The following is a 19672-nucleotide window of genomic DNA, read 5'->3' on the forward strand; positions in this document are numbered from 1 at the left end:
TTCCCATTACATCCAAATTGTGATCTTCTAACATAAAGGGTAATATAAAACTATATTTTGGTAATTATAGTCATACTTGGGAAAGGAACTCACTTTTACAAAGGAACAAACATACAAAATAGTCGGGTCTTGGTAGAAGACTACTTTTTATACTAGTAGAAAATATAGGATTTTCTAGGAATTTTCAAACATATACAAACATTTACATTGTTCAACTACAAACATTTTCATCAAACTTATACAAACATTGACACTAAATACTTATGAACTCACCAGCTCAAATGCTGATCTACGCTTTCAAAATAAATTGTATTCTCAGGTCACTAGTAGACAGGTACCGATGACCAGGTTTTGAGAAGATGGAGCATCTTCAAGACTCGTCTTTTATTTTGATTATGCATTTTTGGTGTCTTATTACTATTAAAGAAAACAATTGTATGAAATTATACTATTAATGCAATGGATGATGTTGCTTATTTACTACTTTGCATTGTTATGATACTGTACATGATGTCCTCCACCCCAGAACGTTTCCACCGTTCTGGGTTTTGGGGTGTGACAAAATGTTTGCTATAAACATCTTCCAAAATATTACTTATGTCTTTTATACGTGATCAAAACATTTCAAAAACTATTTTAAAGTTATGCTACTTTATAGTTTTACAAAACTCCGCTTTTAAAGTACAAGCATAACTTAGTAGATAAATGAGTATTTTCGATAACAGTTCAAGTAAAACATTAGTAAACTATAATATGTATAGTTTAGGAAGACACTACTCATTACTTCTAGTACAATGAAGCATACAAAGAGTCAGTTCATACATGAGTCAGAAACAAAAACATACTATAACAAGTACAGGGAGGAACATACTATAACAAGTAAAGGGAGGAACATACTATAATCATCACATGAGGAACATACTATAACTAGCACATGAGGAACATACTATACTAAGTACCAGGAAAAATCACGTTAATATATCTTTCTGGTTTGCGTTAACTTTAGTACGATAACACATATCTGGGTTAGCAGACACGAGGTGATAAAGTATAATAATATATCTTTCCAGTTTGCGTTAACTTTAGTACGATTACACGTATGTGGGTTAGCAGACACGAGGTGATAAAGTATAATAATATATCTTTCCGGTTTGCATTAACTTTAGTACGATTACACGTATCTGGGTTAGCAGACACGAGGTGATAAAGTATAATAATATATATTTATGGTTTGCGTTAACTTTAGTATGATTATGCTTATCTGGGTTAGTAGACACGAGGTGATAAAGTATAATAATAATTCATTAGCATAGTTACATACGAGTTCACCTTTAAACCTTTAATGAACCAACTTGGGATTAAAGGCAAAAAGACCCCCCCGAGGTGTATTGTACATTAATACTACCTGGAGTATGTATTTTATTACTTTATAGGCAGTAGTGTCACTACTGAGGTAAAAAATTATTTTCCCTATTACATTTACTTTGTGATCTTCTCACATATTCATTAATGTATAAGCTATATTTAGTTAATGATAGTCATACTTTGGAAAATACACATTCATACAAGAAAAAAACATACATAACATTTGATGCCTTGGTAGAAGGCTACGTTTAATGGAAAGGACCATAATGCTAAGCTTATGATTCCTTAATGTATACACCAAAGGATACATATATATATATATATATATATATATATATATATATATATATATATATATATATATATATATATCAATAGGACCTGACAGATAATAGGATGTGTGCTCTCCGCTTCATTTCCTGTTCCTTGTTTGGTTGTGGGCTTGGAACGGATTCACCCAGTCTATTATCTATTCGATTCTAGATATATATGATCAGTATACATTAAGTCATCATAAGGGTACCATGTATGGGTCAAGTCATAGGACACAAAGTCAATGCAAAGTTTTCTAGTACAAAACATGCTTTCCAAATCACAACTTTTGGTATACAAAACTAGAAACTTACCAGTCAAGGGTTTAATCCATTTTATTAAACCAGGATATACTTAAAGGACCTTAGGCGATTAACTGTTTAATAATTTATTTTATACAACATGGTTATATATCATTAATACCCAATAGGTAGTTGGATGTTTGCTTTCCGCCTTACTTCCTGTTCCTTGTTTGGTTGTGGGCTTAGGGCAGATTCACCCAATTAACTGTCTATTTGATATTAGATCATATATAGCCAGTATTGTCACACCCCCGAACCAAACGACGAAAACGTCCAAGGGCTCGCGCGACTCAAATTGAATATCATCACGATGAATATACATGAAACATAACATAAAGTTCACCATGCATTAATACATTACAACTGACATTGTTCACATCAAGTATATTGTTTAAATATTACATATCCATAGCATAAATTGTTTGAAAGTTTTCAAAGCATAACACCCTAACATACTTGGTATTACTCTTCAACTTACCTGTTACCTGAGAATACAAGTTATTTTGAAAACGTCAACATATGAAATGTTTGGTGAGTTCATAAGCAGGGTTTTTATGAAAATGTTTTATGCAGTTTATAAAAGCCAGAAAATCCGATAATTTCTGAAATAAAACAAATGTTTATACTAAAGTGTGAAGATCCATAGGTTTGTGCATGAATGATTTGAAAGCGTGTATAAATGAGAAGTTTTGCATTATAGTTATTGAAAAGTACAAGTGAATGGTGTTGACTTCCTCGAAAAACCCGATGTTTTCCGATAACATAATATGACTGTTTCGAATTATTATACCGTCACAACAAACGATTTTAAATTCCTTTGATTACTCGGATAGTATTGGATTTATTTATGTGAGACGTTATAACCATGCATGATAATGACTAGTTCGTCTGTCTTGGCGTTCTAGCAAATGACAAAATTGATCTTAAGATTTTGTCACCATAGACTGGCCGAGTCTAACTGTAGCGAACAGCTGAGGTGTGGAGGAGTCACCCCCATATATATCTATAAACAAACTCTCGATCTCCCTCCAGGAGACTTTGTTTATAACTACAGACTACGAACAAAACTTAAAGGTGTCGCCCGTTATTACTCACTTAATCCAAATGAATTTGATTACCATTAATTAACGACATGTATTTGTTTACTTGAATTGAAGGTAAGCCTAACAAACGAGGAGAAGCAGATTACGAGGTCCTACTAATTGTGTATGTTATTAAGGCTGTTGGGTATACGAAAGACGCGTTGGCCCAATTCACATTTGATTTATCTGGACCTTTCTAGCAATGCTAATGGGCCAATGAGGTCCAATAGCACATAAAAGCCATTGAGGGTCCCTTAATCATGTAATTGGGTCACAAAAGGCCCAATAGACATGTGTTATTATTGTTAGGCCCAAAAGTCATGTCAATGGGTCACGAAGGCCCAATAAGCATGACTAGAATCTTTCAAGCTCAACAATTGAATGTTTACTTGTCTTAGGTATAGTATAATTGTTGGAAGTTTGATTGAACAATTGTTAAATCGCAACGGCACGAAGCTTGTCGATCGTTTATAACGATATTTGAAAATATATGTATCTTCTTCATTCTATTTTCATAAGTTATAATTTGGTATTTTTGACCCAAATATCTTAATAATAAAATAATTGACTCAAAATATTGGTTTGACCTATTCAGCCCTACTTTAATAAAAATGACAATCTTAGTCCCTTTTAAAAAAAAGACATTTTAGGTCCTTAAACCATTTTCTTGGCATTTTGACCCATAGACTTGTTTAAATAATGTTTTTAACTCAAAATTTACTTTTTGGAAGTTTCAGCCCCTTTAGTAAAAAAATTTCATTTTAAGTCCAAATTTTTCGCAACTTTTACAGTTTTGGCCCAAAATCCAAAAACTTTGCATTTTTGATCCTTTTTGGCAAAAAAAGTCATTTTAACCCTTGAAATAGATTTATTTACCCTTTTACCCACTGTTTTGAGAAATTTACCATTTCAATCCCATAAAAACCATATTTTTCGTAATTTTTGGGCCTATGGGCCGAAAAGCCCAAAAATTTGGGCCATTAGGCTACAATTTACATTCTAGTCCTTTGAAGAGCATAATATTCATAAAAACATTTATTTTAAATATTTTGACTCTTTTGGTCCTTAAGAAAACCGTGAATGACAACCTTTAACCCAACTTTTGTTTATTTGACAATTATAGCCCAAAAATGAGTTTTATGTTGTAATATGTTTAATATAACCTTAGAGGGTAATTTTTCATGACTTGTTTAATGTAATATATCTTAGATCATGTTTATTTTCCTCCTTGAGCTATAGATCTTGAGATTTCTTTCCTTTTTGTCACATATTTACCACATAAACACATGAAATCACACATTACATACACATACACATACATCTACACATTTTACTTGTATTCTCCCACATAAAACTTGTGAAAACAGAAAATAGAGGGGTATAAACTCACCTTTGCTTGTTGTTTTCGATTTGAAGAAAAAATGGAAGAGTTTGATGCTATTTTTTGGCCCTAACAAGCTTTCTTAGGTTGATTTCGAACTTAAGAAGCTTCTAAGGAGTAGATCACGAAAATTGTGTGAGTTAGGAAGAAGTTTTGATGAATTAAAGAGACTAGGTTATGGATCTAAACAATATCTTACCAATGATGATAATTCTTTTGGAATAACCTGTTGGAAATGCCCTAAATCTCGAAAATTTTGAAGGAGAAATGAAGCTATTCTTGAGAGGATTTAGTAGTGAAATAAGTGTGTGTGTGTGTGTTGATAGTCTCGGCCGAGAGTAGAAGAAGGAGAAGAGAGAGAGATGTGAAGGGATGGATGAAAGGAGATATGTGAGATTTTCATGGAAGTACAATATGTAATAAGGAGGTGGCTAACCCTCCTTAATCCCTTAATTTCTCCTTTTTTTTCTTTCTACTTGGGCCGAGAGTGGGTAAAGGAAAAGAAAGGTTTGGGCCTTTTTGTGCTTGAATCCATAATATGGGCCCAATTTTATGGTTTTCGGCCCATTAGGCCTTTTAGAGTAATTCACGACCGAATATTCATCAAAGTATGAGTTTTATGGCCTATTAGGGCTAATTAGATTTGTTATGGCCCAATAAGGCCCATTAAAGGCCCAAAATGTTAAGTTTCATGCAAATGGGTCCAATTAGAGCCCATATAAGAGTTCTAAGCCCACAATAATCAAATTGGAAGCTTATTGGTCCATTAGGACTAATAAGAAAACCCTAGTCCAAAATGGACTTGAACCGGGATTTTTTTAGGGTTTCCAACCTTTTGTTGACTATTTGAATGTTTGTATAAAGTATTTGATGGAATTTTGTTGTCATTGAATAAACACCATACATGTTTTTAAGTTTTAGCTACAATGTTATCCTTGTCAAGTGTTTACAAAGTATCAGAATTCCTAGTTGTGACATCATCCCCCCGTCAGAGGGAATTTCGTCCCGAAATTCTTGTTCAATCTAGATTTGAGAATGCGAGAATAAGTGAGGGTACTTCTGCTTCATCTGGTCTTCACGTTCCCATGTGAATTCTGGTCTGCGTTTCATGTTCCACCGAACTTTCACAATCGGAATGCGACTTTGCTTAGTACGCTTCACTTCCCTGTCCATGAGTTCAACTGGTTCCTCAATGAACATGAGATTCTCATTGATTTCGATATCTTCTAATGGACTGATGAGAGTTTCTTGGATAAGCACTTCTTTAAATTGGAAACATGGAACACGGGGTGTACATTGCTGAGCTCAGCGGGTAGTTGCAGTCTATAAGCCACTGGACCAATTCGTGTAAGAATCTCGCAGGGTCTAATGTATCATGGGTTTAGTTTTCCCTGTTTCCCAAAACAAATGACCCCTTTCCAGGGAGAGAGCTTTAACAACACCCGATCCCCGACTTGAAATTCCAAGGGCTTTTGCCGTTTATCAGCGTAGCTCTTCTGTCTGTCTCATGATGCTTGCAGTCGGGCTCTGATCTGAATTATCTTCTCGTTCGTTTCGCGTATGATTTTTGGTCCTGTTAATGCATTGTCTAGTACATGTCCTCTTGTTAGCTGAGTGTCACCTACCTCAGCCCAACACAACGGCGATCTACATTTACGCCCATACAATGCCTCGAATGGAGCAACTTTGATGCTTGAGTGATAACTGTCGTTGTACGAGAATTCGATCAAAGGCAAGTGGGTATCCCACGACCTTCCAAAGTCTATCACACATGCACGAAGCATATCTTCGAGCCTTTGAGTGGTTCGCTCACTTTGACCATCCGTTTGTGGGTGGTAGGCAGTGCTCATGTCAAGTTGTGTTCCCATAGCTTTCTAAAGCGATTGACAAAAGCGTGAAGTAAACCTACTATCTTTATCTGAGATGATAGATATTGGTACTCCGTGGAGTCTCACGATTTCCTTGATATAGGTCCTTGTCAATCGTTCCATCTTGTATGACTCTTTTATTGGCAGGAAATGAGCGGATTTGTCAACCTGTCAACTATTACTCATATGGTATCCAAACCATCAGTTGTCTTGGGTAGTTTGGTCACAAATTCCATAGTAATCCTTTCCCATTTCCACTTGGGAATTACTGGTTATTGTAATAATCCCGAGGGCTTCTGATATTCTACCTTTACTTTAGTACACGTGAGGCACTTCCTAACGTAAGTGGCAATTTCTGCCTTCATGTTAGGCCACCAATAACGTTGCCTGATATCCAAGTACATTTTATCTGAACCCAGATGGATGGAGTATCGTGTCTTGTGGGCTTCATTCATGACTACATCTCTGAATCCCCCAAGTTTAGGGATCCAAATTCGATTCATGAAATAATATGCTCCGTCCTCCTTCACTTCAAAATTCTTTTCCATTCCACGTAACGCTTCACTTGTTTTGTTTTCTGCCTTCATGGCGTCGAACTGGGCTGCTCTGATTTGCGAGGTCAGGTGGGATTGAATGGTTATTGAGAGAGTCTTCACACGACGATTTAAGTATTCTTTTCGACTCAAGGCATCCGCTACCACGTTAGCCTTGCCTGGGTGATACTTGATTTCGCATTCATAATCGTTCAGCAGCTCAACCCATCTTCGTTGCCTCATGTTTAACTCCTTTTGATTTAAAATGTGTTGGAGACTCTTATGGTCAGTGAAAATGGTGCACTTTGTACCATAATGGTAGTGCATCCAAATCTTCAAGGCGAAGACCACAGCTCCCAATTCCAGATCATGGGGTGGTATAATTCACCTCATGTGTCTAGTTGTCGGGACACATAAACTATCACCTTCCCACGCTACATGAGTACACAGCCTAAACCCTGATTTGATGCATCGCAGTAAACTACGAAGTCCTCTGTTCCCTCTGGTAGTGATAGTATCGGTGCACTGCAGAGTTCTTGCTTTAGAGTTCGGAATGCAACTTCTTGCTTATATGTCCATTCAAAGGGTACGCCCTTTTGTGTAAGCATGGTAAGTGGCTTGGCTGTTTTGGAGAAGTTCTGAATGAACCTCCTGTAATAGCCCGCGAGACCTAGAAATTGACGAATTTCTGTGGGTGTCGTTGGGATCGCCATTCCTTCAATGGCTTTGACCTTACAAGGATCCACATGTATCCCTTCTTGAATAACAACATGACCTAAAAAGCTCACACTATGGAGCCAGAACTCCCACTTAGAGAGTTTTGCGTATAGCTTTTCGGGACGTAGGGTTTCTAAGATTTGTCGGAGATGTCTGCCATGCTCCTCTTCGCTTCAAGAATAGACTAGAATATCGTCGATGAAAATGATGAAAAAGTTGTCGAGGAATGGTTGGCAGATTCGATTCATTAGGTCCATGAGTGTGGCAGGGGAATTTGTTAGACCGAAGGGCATTACGAAAAATTCATAATGTCCATAACGAGTTCGGAAAGCGGTTTTGGGGTATCCTCTTCCCGGACTTTGAGTTGGTGGTATCCGGATCGCAGATCTATCTTAGAGAAGTAACTTGGTCCTTGGAGTTGGTCAAATAGATCGTCGATTCGCGGAAGTGGATAGCGATTTTTGATAGTGAGCTTATTTAGTTTCTTATAGTCAATACACATCCTAAAGGAACCATCTTTCTTCTTAACAAAGAGAACCGGAGCTCCCCAGGGTGAGAAACTGGGTCGGATGAATCCTTTGTCCAAAAGTTCACTGAGTTGGCTGGACAGCTCTTGCATCTCCGCAGGAGCCAATCTATAAGGTGATTTGCTGATGGGTGTAGCTCCTGGCATGAGGTCGATTCGGAACTCGACTTTTCTTTCTGGGGGTATCCCTGGAAGATTTTCAGGAAAGACGTCCGGGAAATTGCAAGCCACTGGGATGTCTCGAATATTGACCTCTTCTTTGGACTTATCCACAATATGAGCCAGAAACGTCAAGTCCTTCTTCCGGAGATACTTCTATGCCTTAATGCATGAGATAAGATGAAGGTTCATGCTGGGTTTGTCTCCGTATATAAGTAGGGTTTCGCGATTTGGGAGGTGAAGGCGAACGTCCTTCTCGTTACACATAATTTCAACATGGTGGGGTCTTAACCAGTCTGTGCTGATAATCGCATCAAAACTCCTAATGGATACACACATTAAGTTTATTTGAAAGACATGATGGTTCAAGGTTAGGGTACATCCAATGTAGATTTCCCCCAGTGGATTCTGTTTTCCCATTAGCCATTTCCACCGTAAAGGTTTCATTAAGCTTCTGGGGTTGTTGTTTTAATAAGTGTTTGAATCTATTACTCACAAAGCTTCGTTCTGCCCTGGTATCAAATAGGATGCATGCATAAGTGTGGTTTGGGAAAAACGTACCGGTGACAACAGCGGGGTCTTGAACTGCTTCTGCCTGACCCATGGTCAGCACTCTCCCTGCTCCTCCATTCTCAGGGTTGTTGACGTTGGGGGCAGTTTCGAAGGAAATGCCCAGTCTTTCCACATCCATAGCAGGTGCGGCTAGGTCCTGCATTGTTACCGCTGTTGTTGTTGTTGTTGTTGTTGTTGTTGTTGTTGTTGTTGCGGTTGTTGTTGTTGTTGTTATTGTTGGGTTTTGAGCATTCTAACACTCCTAAGTATACATGCAACCCTAAATACATTCGATCTCTGTTTTCTCTATTATACATGAAAATATGAACTTTCCAAGGTATTCATCCTAACTAGCATAATAACATTGATTCATATGAATGTATCAAGTTAGAATTACATACCTCTTTGATGTAGAATGTATTCATGAAGCTTGAGTGCCTAGTGCCCCAAGTGTGACACCTCAAATGGTTCACATAACACCAAATACACTTAGAATAGATTAGAGAGAAATCCACACTTCATAAAAATCGAATAGCCCTTTCACATATCCTCTAGTGGCCGATTTTGGTCAACAATAAGATGCTTATATAGTTAGTGACAATTAGGGTAAACCCTAATTGTCATGGCTTTCCATTTCCTTGGATCCATGGGTTCAAATACACCATGGAGCATCCTATGGGTTTTAGCCAAACTTGATAAACCATGGAGTCTTAGCCCACTATACAAGTATGGATGATTTACACAATCAACCCATGTATTTAATTAGTCTTCTTTTGATCACTTAATTAATTCTAGATTAATTCTTGATCAATACTAATTAAATAATCTTATTAATATATTAGAACTTATAATATATTAACCAACCTTAAGTGTTATCTCTCTTATTTTAGTCTATCCAAATGCATGATGCCATGCAACCCAAATGGACCATGCCGGGTCGGGTCAAGTCTTACTAATTATAGTTATGGACTTATACATTAATCCAACAGTTTCCCACTTGGATAAGTCTAAAACTATTATTGCAAGTATGACTTCAAGAACCGACTGGAAATCGTAGCTCTCAAAAGCATCTGTCGAACTTTGACCTTGCCAATGATCTCTGACCTTTGTCAATGACTTGTCCATTAGATAAGGGATCATATATTCCTCCATTCTAGATATCATATAGACTGAGACATGGATTATAATCATTCTCTCTGTCCATTTGTTGTTTCCCAATTTCTGATTTATGACGACTGACTAATTGAACAAATCAAATCAGTCCAGGCCCAACCGTGCACTTATATTTGTCATCACCAAATCATCGAGGGGCCCACAGATATCGCTTTTATCCTGAAGGTAAAAGGAATGGATAAACTTCGACTCATATGGCTTGTTCCACTACTTGTTGAATCACACACAAAGGCACATTTTATAACATCGAGTTACCAATGTGTTTTCGTGCAATCAATGTATAACCAACTCATAGTAACAACTCATATCTCTAGGTTTGAAGAATATATGATATTATCGTCTCATTATCACTCGTGATAAAATCCATGAAGTGATTCCAATGAGCACGGGTTGAATCCAATACTCAGAACTTATGAGCACTCATGAGTGTTATAGCACCACCTTGTCCAACATCTTAGACCTCTACAAGCCCAACCTATGACAGTCTTGATTCATATCTACTTCCTACATATGACCGACTGTGGATGGTTTGAATAACTTAGTCATTCAGAACAATGACCCAGTTATTCTGGAAGTCAAAACATGCAAAGTGAAACATAATAATAATCGAATCCAATATGGTCTCAGAACTTATGAATATAAATAAAACACCTTTTATTTATCACCATATGATTACACATTATTCATTGTATACTGTTTTAGCTATCAACTTTATTCTTGAATTAAAACAATAGTAGTCCCATGCTCCAAGCATGTACACTATGTTTTCTAAACACTAGTCATGCCACACACCAAGTATGCATACTATGTTTGTCTATGATCTTTACTTTGCGAAATAGACCAATTGAACATAACTCCAATGATTCTCATTTCACAGTCCCAAATCCTTACTGCAAATGCAAGAATTCCAAATTCATGCCATTTATTGAAATCTGTTAGATTCTAAACTTATATGCATTGATCCTCTTGTAATGATTATGCATAAAGTCATAAAGACTTGACAACAAACATTACAGAGCATTCCAAAGGAGATCAACTCCTTGGAAACATCCTTCTTGCATTAAGTTTCCTAATCTTACATAGATTGAATAATTTCTAACTTTAAAACATTTCCATATTTCATTTTGACTATCACTTCTGAACAAGAGTTGCCTCCTTACAGATTATGTCAATATGGTCCTTCCAGAATTAACACTATACTTCCAACTGTCATTGAGCAACCAATCTTTGGTAAACCTTAGATTGTCCTCGACAATTTCTTAATCCTTTTAGTCATATCCAGTTCTAGACCTTTTCCCTTCTTAATGCCCCAGGTATTTGGTAAATTTTAGAAAGGATGATTATAGCACATGTAATCGATCCTATATCCGAAGCACATGGGACACGATTCATGATGTCTCACATAAAGACTAAACCTCTCTTTTGCTATAATATTTCCATTTCAATTTGCCAATTTCTCATAATTCAGATTATGAAAATGGATGTCGTAATCATAATCAAATTTTAGAACGCAAATAATGGACCCATATATAGAATTTCTTTATGTTGAGCCAATCTAACATAAAATTCATATATATATATATATATATATATATATATATATGTATGTATATATATATATATATATATATATATATATATATATATATATATATATATATATATATATATATATATCCCTGACTAAAGATTTAAAACCTCAATCTAAACTTCTAGATTTGAGATGTAGTATAATTTCCTCTCCCATAATTATAGCAAAACAACTCTTTCCCAATTTAAACATTTTGTTTTCTATAATTAACATTGCTAACTTGCAACCTTTATCATAATTATCATGCTCCCACCAACATGATGATTATTAGCATAACACTTATGCTCCCACTAGCTTTGACATGTACTCAGAAATCAACTGAACTTATAGAAAAACAATACTTTATTGACTTTCTTGCCAAAGTTCAGATTTCTGAGACTAGATTGCTTTGATAAAACTTTACCAAAATCATACACCTTGCCTTAGATAGCACACTTGTGTGTCTAAAAAATTTTAAGAACTATGAAAAGGGATTTCATAATCATAGTCTTGATTGTTTAGACCTTTGCCACTTCTCACAAGTCCATGTTAGTGTGCCGGTTAACCACACATGCTCCACTAACGACTTTGAGAATGCAAATATCACAATTGCTATCTAGCTAAAATCTACTTAGTGAAAGTGTTTCCTCACTATCATTTTCATGAATCGGAGAGAAACCTTATGACCCTTAGATTTTATGGTATCTGTGTTCCTTTCCATGTGAATTTTTTTGTCAAAACCATAGTCACAAGACAAGATTAGTGACAATTCCAAATTCATATGGACTGAACTTGCGCAATCTTAAATTTTTGCCACCTGCCAGCTCAAGGGCCTACCATTGCTTCCAAGTTGTTATGCAACCAATTGAGAACTCTAAGAACTCATATGCAAAGCCAACTTTAACTGTAATGGGCACAAAATATGTCAACACGATAGGTTATAAACCTCAAGTCGTGTGCTAGTGAAGAACTTCAGTTTTTATTCTTGATTGGTTCTTGAGACTTTCAAGACCTTTAAGACTCCCACTGTCCTCTTGACATATAAGACTTTCTTGTTAGATATTCAACAGATAGTGTGGATTCTAATCAAGACAAACACTTCACACAATTGGCCTTAGTGGGTCTTTCTTTTATCCAAAACATCACAACTTACCAATTTCAAATGTACAAGAGTAGAAAACTTTTACTCTTACATTTGAAAAGTGTTTTAAACCTTCTTTAAGACATGTCACTCAAGTTACAATCTTAGAGTATAACTCTAAGAATTGTTTTTGGAACGAAGTATGAATCATCTTCTTGATTTAACCACTTCAACAATTCATAACTCCTCTTCTTAACTATCAGAATGCACTTAGAGGATGAATTGTGAGAAGGTCTCTTAATCATTAAGATGATCATATATCATGATACTAAAGTACTCTCCCATCTTTTTTCAGATTTGAGAAACTTTTATCTTTCTGCCATAATTTAATTCTTCTTATTCGCTCTACCATACATTGGAACTTTTTCCAATGTCTCAAAATTATACTTAAACTTGTAAGTATAACCATATTTATTGAGCTTTAGTAAATTATGACGAATAGTCTTATCGATCTTTTGTGGTGGACTTGATCAGTGCACAAGAATGTGTACTCGATCTCTTAGTCCTTCACTTGATTCACATATACATGTGAACAAGGAACTAGTCTTAATTTTCCAAGGCTCGAAAGTTCTCATCCATCACGCTATACAACTTGCACGATTCCAAGTTTTGGTCCAATTGAAACCTTGGGTGTCAAGAATCTTTCCTTATTTGGTAAATTTAGACATTACCACAAATGAAAGAGTGAAATTCACTTTCCAATATTGCTATCAGTAGAATCTTGTAAACAACAATTTTCCACAAACGCCATTGTAAGGATACATAAAATAACAAAAATCAAAAGTTATACCTTTTATTTTAAAACTTTGTGGAAAAACTTATCCTTCCAATCCATATGAAAACTTGTTGTTATCTATTCTTAAGCAATATATCATAACTCCTAAGAAGTAGCACAAGAATCCGATCTTCAAACTATGCGATAAAAATCCATCTACGCGATCAGATTCAACATATTCTTTCTTTAAGTTTCTTCACTTTTCTTTGATTCTTAAAATATCAACATGTGACCCAGTCGCATCATGTATCAAGAATCTCAGAATAGAAACTTAGCAGAGTTAGATAGTGGACTTTACCTGAGTAGAGTCAAACATATTGCATCCTTAGGCCAACTCCAAAAGGATGGAGTCTTGGAGTCATTTGACCTAAAGTCAGATGATAGTTGCGAATCATGCTTACTTGGAAAATGATAAAGTCACCCTTCACAGGTTCTTGTGAGAGGGGTGAAGGTTTGTTGGATCTTGTACACACGGATGTGTGTGGGCCCTTCAAACATGCCACAAGGGATGCTAATCGTTATTATTTGACTTTCACTGATGATTACAGTAGATATGGATATGTCTACTTAATCAAGCATAAGTTAGAGACTTTCGAAAAGTTTAAGGAATTTAAACAGGAAGTCTAGAATCAATTGGGCAGGAACATTAAGATGCTTCGATCCGATCGAGGTGGTGAGTATCTTAGTTCAGAGTTCCTTGACTATCTTAGGGAATGTGGGATTGGCTCACAATTGACACCTCCCAGGACACCGCAGTTGAATGGTGTAGCTGAGAGGCGTAATCGAACCTTGTTGGATATGCTTCGTTCCATGATGAGTTGAGCTTCGCTACCAATCTCATTTTGGGGGTATGCCTTAGAGACTTCCGCCCATATCCTTAATCTAGTCCCTACAAAGAAAGTTGCCAAAACTCCTCATGAGATGTGGACTGGTAAAGTACCCAAACTATACCACATCAAGATCTGGGGTTGCGAGGCTTTCGTGAGACGCGAGACTCATGATAAGCTCGAACCTCGAAGAGAGAGGTGTATTTTAATCAGCTACCCACAACAATCCTTTGGTTACCTCTTCTACAGACCTAGTGAAAATGTGGTCTTTGTAGCTAGGAGGGGTTTCTTTAGAGAGAGAGATAGAGAGTTCATAAGCCAAGGAAACAGTGGGAGGCAAGTTGATCTTGAAGAAATTAAAGAGTCAAGCGGTGAAGGAACTTCAAATCCTAGCACTCAACTTGAGGAGGAAACTCCTATTGAGCCAATTGACAAGTCTGTACCTATGAGGCGTTCCACAAGGGTTAGGAATGCACCTGAGCATTACTATGGATTCCATATTACTGCAGAATGTGATGCACTTATCAGTGATGAGACACTGATAGGTCTGGATGAACCTAACAGTTACGCGGAAGCCATGGCAGGCCCTGAGTCAGCCAAGTGGAAAGAAGCAATGGACAACGAGATACAGTCCATGTATGACAATCAAGTTTGGAACTTGGTTGAGAATGTACCAGGTCATAAGACAGTAGGGTGCAAATGGATCTTCAAGAAGAAGACCGACATGGATGGTAAAGTATAAGGCACGACTGGTTGCAAAGGGTTTCTCACAAACTCCAGGAGTTGACTATGATGAGACTTTTTCTCCAGTGGCCAACATTAAGTCTATTAGGGTTCTGTTAGCCATAACTTCATTTCATGACTATGAAATATGGAAAATGGATGTCAAAACCGCTTTCCTTAATGGAAAGTTGGCTGAGGATGTCTACACGAGTCAGCCAGAGGGTTTTGTCACTACGGAGTACCCTAATAGAGTGTGTAAGCTTGAAAAATCCATTTATGGGTTAAAGCAAGCACCTCGCAGATGGAATCTTTGCTTTGATGAGAAAGTCAAGGAATTTGGCTTTTCTAGGAGTGTAGATGAATCTTGTGTATATGTCAAGGCTAGTGGGAGTATAATTAGCTTTTTGGTATTGTATGTGGATGACATACTACTCATAGGAAATGACATCCCAACTCTGCAGGAAGTTAAGTCCTGGCTTGGGAAGTGTTTCTCTATGAAGGACCTAGGAGAAGCTGCCTATATTCTAGGGATAAGGATCTTGAGAGACCGGAGTAAAAGAATAATTGGACTTAGTCAGAGTACCTACTTGGATAAGGTGTTGAAGAGATTCAGCATGCAGGACTCCAAGAAAGGAGAGTTACCCATCCAGAGTAACGCCATATTGAGTAAGACACAAAGCCCTAGCACTGAGGCTGAGATAGTAGAAATGAGTCGAATACCTTATGCTTCGGCTGTAGGATCGATCATGTATGCTATGACGTGTACTCGACCTGATGTAGCCTTTGCCCTGAGAATGGTTAGCAGGTATCAGGGGAACCCTGGCAAGGCACACTAGACTGCGGTAAAGAATATCCTCAAGTACCTACGGAGGACTAAGGACTGGGTCCTTACCCTCAGCGGGAGTAATAACTTGAGGGTTGTAGGGTATAGTGATGCTCGCTTTCAAACTGAGAGGGATAATTTCTGCTCTCAGTCAGACTGGGTCTTTACCCTAAACGGAGGGGCAATTTCTTGGAAGAGTTCCAAGCAAGAGACAGTGGCTGATTCAACTTGTGAATCAGAGTATATAGCAGCTAGCGAGGCAGCAAAGGAGGCGATATGGCAGAATAACTTCACTGGAGACCTTGGAGTTGTACCAGCTATTAAAGAGCCAATGGAAATTTTCTGTGATGGTGAAAGCACTGTTGCCTTAGCCAAGGAACCAAGGGATCACAGGAGATCCAGACACATCGACAGAAAATATCATTTTATCAGACATCGAATAGAAGAAGGACTCCTCGTGGCAAAGAGGGTATCATCGGATGAGAATCCAGCAGATCCCCTCACGAAGGGACTGACTCGAGTTAAGCATCTCCAGCATGCTCGGAGCATAGGGCTGAAGGATGATATTAGATTCAGTAGTTAGATAACCTCGAAATTTGTAAAGTGTAATTGACATTAGATGATGAATAAAAGGTGTTTTATTTGTGAGTAAAGTGTTGCTATCTCTTGTCGATCGTTTACTATATTTCTTTTGCATGTTTTGACTTCCAGAATAATAATGTTTGGTATATCATATTATTCAAACCTCCACAGTCGGTCATATGTCGGAAGTAGGTATGAATCAAGACTGTCATGATTGGTTGCAGAGGTCTAAGGTGTTGGACATGGCTACAACAATCATGAGTGCTCATAAGTTCTAAGCATTGGACTCAACCCACACTCACTGGAATCACTTCATGGAAGTTATATCGAGTGATCTTGAGACGGTAACATCATATAAGTCTTCAAACCTAGAGCTATGATTTGTTACTTACGAGTTTGTTACGCATTGATTGTACGAAAACGCATTGGTAACTCGATGTTATAAAACGTGCTTTTGTGTATAATTCAATGAGTGGTAAAACAAACATATGAATCAAAGTTTATCAATTCCTTCTTGGATTAGAAGCTGATATCTGGGCCCCTTGATGATTTTGTTTTCACCTATGTACCGGGCCCAGTCAGAACTAAGTTGATGTGTTCAATTAAGTTCTCTGTCAAACAAATAGGAAATCGGGAAACCAACTGCTGGACAATAAGTAAGACATTGTTCCATGTATTTGTCCGGCTGATATCTAGAACAGAGGATTATATGATCACTTATCTTAAATGGCGTATCATTATCTTCTCAGTTCCGAGAGACCTTGAAAGAGCTACGATTGCCGGTCGGTTCCAAAAGTATTGGAGTTATAATTATTAGACTTATCCAAGTGGGAGACTGTTGGATAAGGTGTCTAAGTCCATAACTATTTCTGGTCAGCACTTGACCCGACCCGACATGGTCCATTTGGGTTGCATGGCACCATGCAATTGGATAGACTAAATGAGAGAAATAACACTTGGATATTATTAATATGTTATAAGTTCTAATATATTAATAATATTATTTGATTAGTTTGATCAAGAATTAATTTAGAATTAATTAAGTGATCAAAAGATAACTAATTAAATATATGGGTTGATTATGTACATCATCCATATCTTGTATAGTGGACTAAGAGGCTCCATGGATTATTAAGTTGGGTTCCACCCATAGGATGCTCCATGGGAGTTACTAACCCATGCGTCATGGAAATGAAGAGTCATGACACATTAAGGTTTACATGGTGTAACCCTAGATGTGTCAACACTATATAAGAGTCCCATTCTCCAGCAAAATCGGCTACATATATGAAACAAGAGGGCTAGGCCGATTTTAAGAAGTGTGTGTTCTCTCAAAAGTCTTTCCAAGAGCATTTGGTGTTGTGTGAAGCATTTGCGGCATCACACTTGGGGTGCTAGTCTCACAAGGTTTCAAGGAGCATAAGCAACAACAAGGTAAGGTATTCTATCTTTCATTCAAGTTAAAAATTGTTCCCCATATATGCTAGATAGGAATATAACCTTGGAATTGAACTTCGCATGATAATTAGACAAACATAGATCCAAGGTTATTAGGGTGGCATGTACACTTAGGAAGTGTTAGAATGCTCAAAACCCATTAATGTGTGTAATTGTAGCAAAACTAATATATATATATATATATATATATATATATATATATATATATATATATATATATATATATATATATATATGTATAGAATCACTAGATTAGTAAGAAAAAAAACTTTCCGAAGGATCAAGAACCAACTTACGAAAATTAATATTGAGAGAGTGAACTTGTTCTTGAGGAAGGAGAAGAAGAAAATGAAGAAGATGGGATGATGGGGGAGGGTTTCAGCCGAATTATGGGAGAGAGGGTGGGGGTAGGGGGAGAGAAAGTAGGGTATGTTTTCTTCAATTTTATATTCAAGAATGGATCTTTCAGATAAAAAATAATATTTTGTAAAAGATGTAATAATCATATAAGACAAAAGTGGTTTCTTTAGTTTATTTTTATCTAAAGAATGGGTAATTTGTGTAAGAGTTGGTGATTTTTGTAAAAAGTGTGGTAAAAATGATGTATAATTACTTAATTTGAATCATATAAATTCAAATTATTATTAAAATCAATATCATCAAAAATAATAACACATTACACGAAAGTTACAATGATTCCTAATTCTTTTCGTTAAACTTTGAGTGTTTAAGTCGGGTATGGAATCTGTCGCATTTGGTGACGAATTCACCATAAATTTGAATATATAACCTTTGTTATGAATTTTTCATGTAGTATAAGGTTTATGAACTCAACTACATTGTGTTATGAATATTATTTATACCTAAATAATATATAATTTAATTATTGAATTTTTACATTACTAACCCTAATTAGGGTTTATACTCAACAATTAGTAAAAAGAGAGGTACTTTGAATTATAACCTGCCAATAGTGCATTAGTAACATTAGGAGATATCACATTTCTCCTAAAATTCTAATACGAGTTGAGTTGATCTGGTTGACTTTTGTTGACTTTGTTCGACCAAAATTGACGGTTGTCACATCATCCCCCTGTTAGAAGGAATTTCATCCCGAAATTAGCACTCTGAGTGGGTTTTTAAGAGTTAGGGAAAAGATGTGGGTATTTTTGTTTCATTTGGTCCTCACGTTCCCAAGTAAATTCAAGTCCTCGCTTGGCGTTCCAACAGAACTTTACTATTGGTATGCGGTTATGCTTCGTTCTTTTGACTTATCTGTCCATGATTTCCACAGGTTCCTCGACGAAGTGGAGACACTTGTTTACTTCGATTTTGTCAAGTGGAATGAGGAGAGACTCATTAGACAGGCACTTCTTTAAGTTGTTGTCTAAGCCCATAACTATAACTGGTATGTACTTGACCCGATAGTAGCATGGTCCTTTTGGGTTGCCTTCACCATAGCAACTTAACTGGATGAATAATGGAGAAAGAGGTTAATTGTGATTTATTAATATGTTATAAGAATAATATATTAATTGACAAATCATATTATTTAATTAGTATTGATCAGAAATTAATTTGGAATTAATTTGGTGATTAAAAGAGACTAACTGAATTAAGGGGACTGGTATTACAATTATCTAATAGTTGCAAAGTTGGGCTTGTGGATCCCTAAGAAGGGATGGATGAAATCTATGTGTAGCCTATATATAGCTCGTCCATAAGAGGCCTTCTGGAGGGATCTATTGGATTACTTAAGCCCTAAGTAGAGAATCATGGTTTCAGTCAAATACCTAATTGCTC

The sequence above is a fragment of the Lactuca serriola genome, chromosome 5 (assembly GCF_051521515.1).
Source record: "Lactuca serriola cultivar US96UC23 chromosome 5, Lser_US96UC23_V15, whole genome shotgun sequence".
Taxonomy (NCBI): Eukaryota; Viridiplantae; Streptophyta; class Magnoliopsida; order Asterales; family Asteraceae; genus Lactuca; species Lactuca serriola.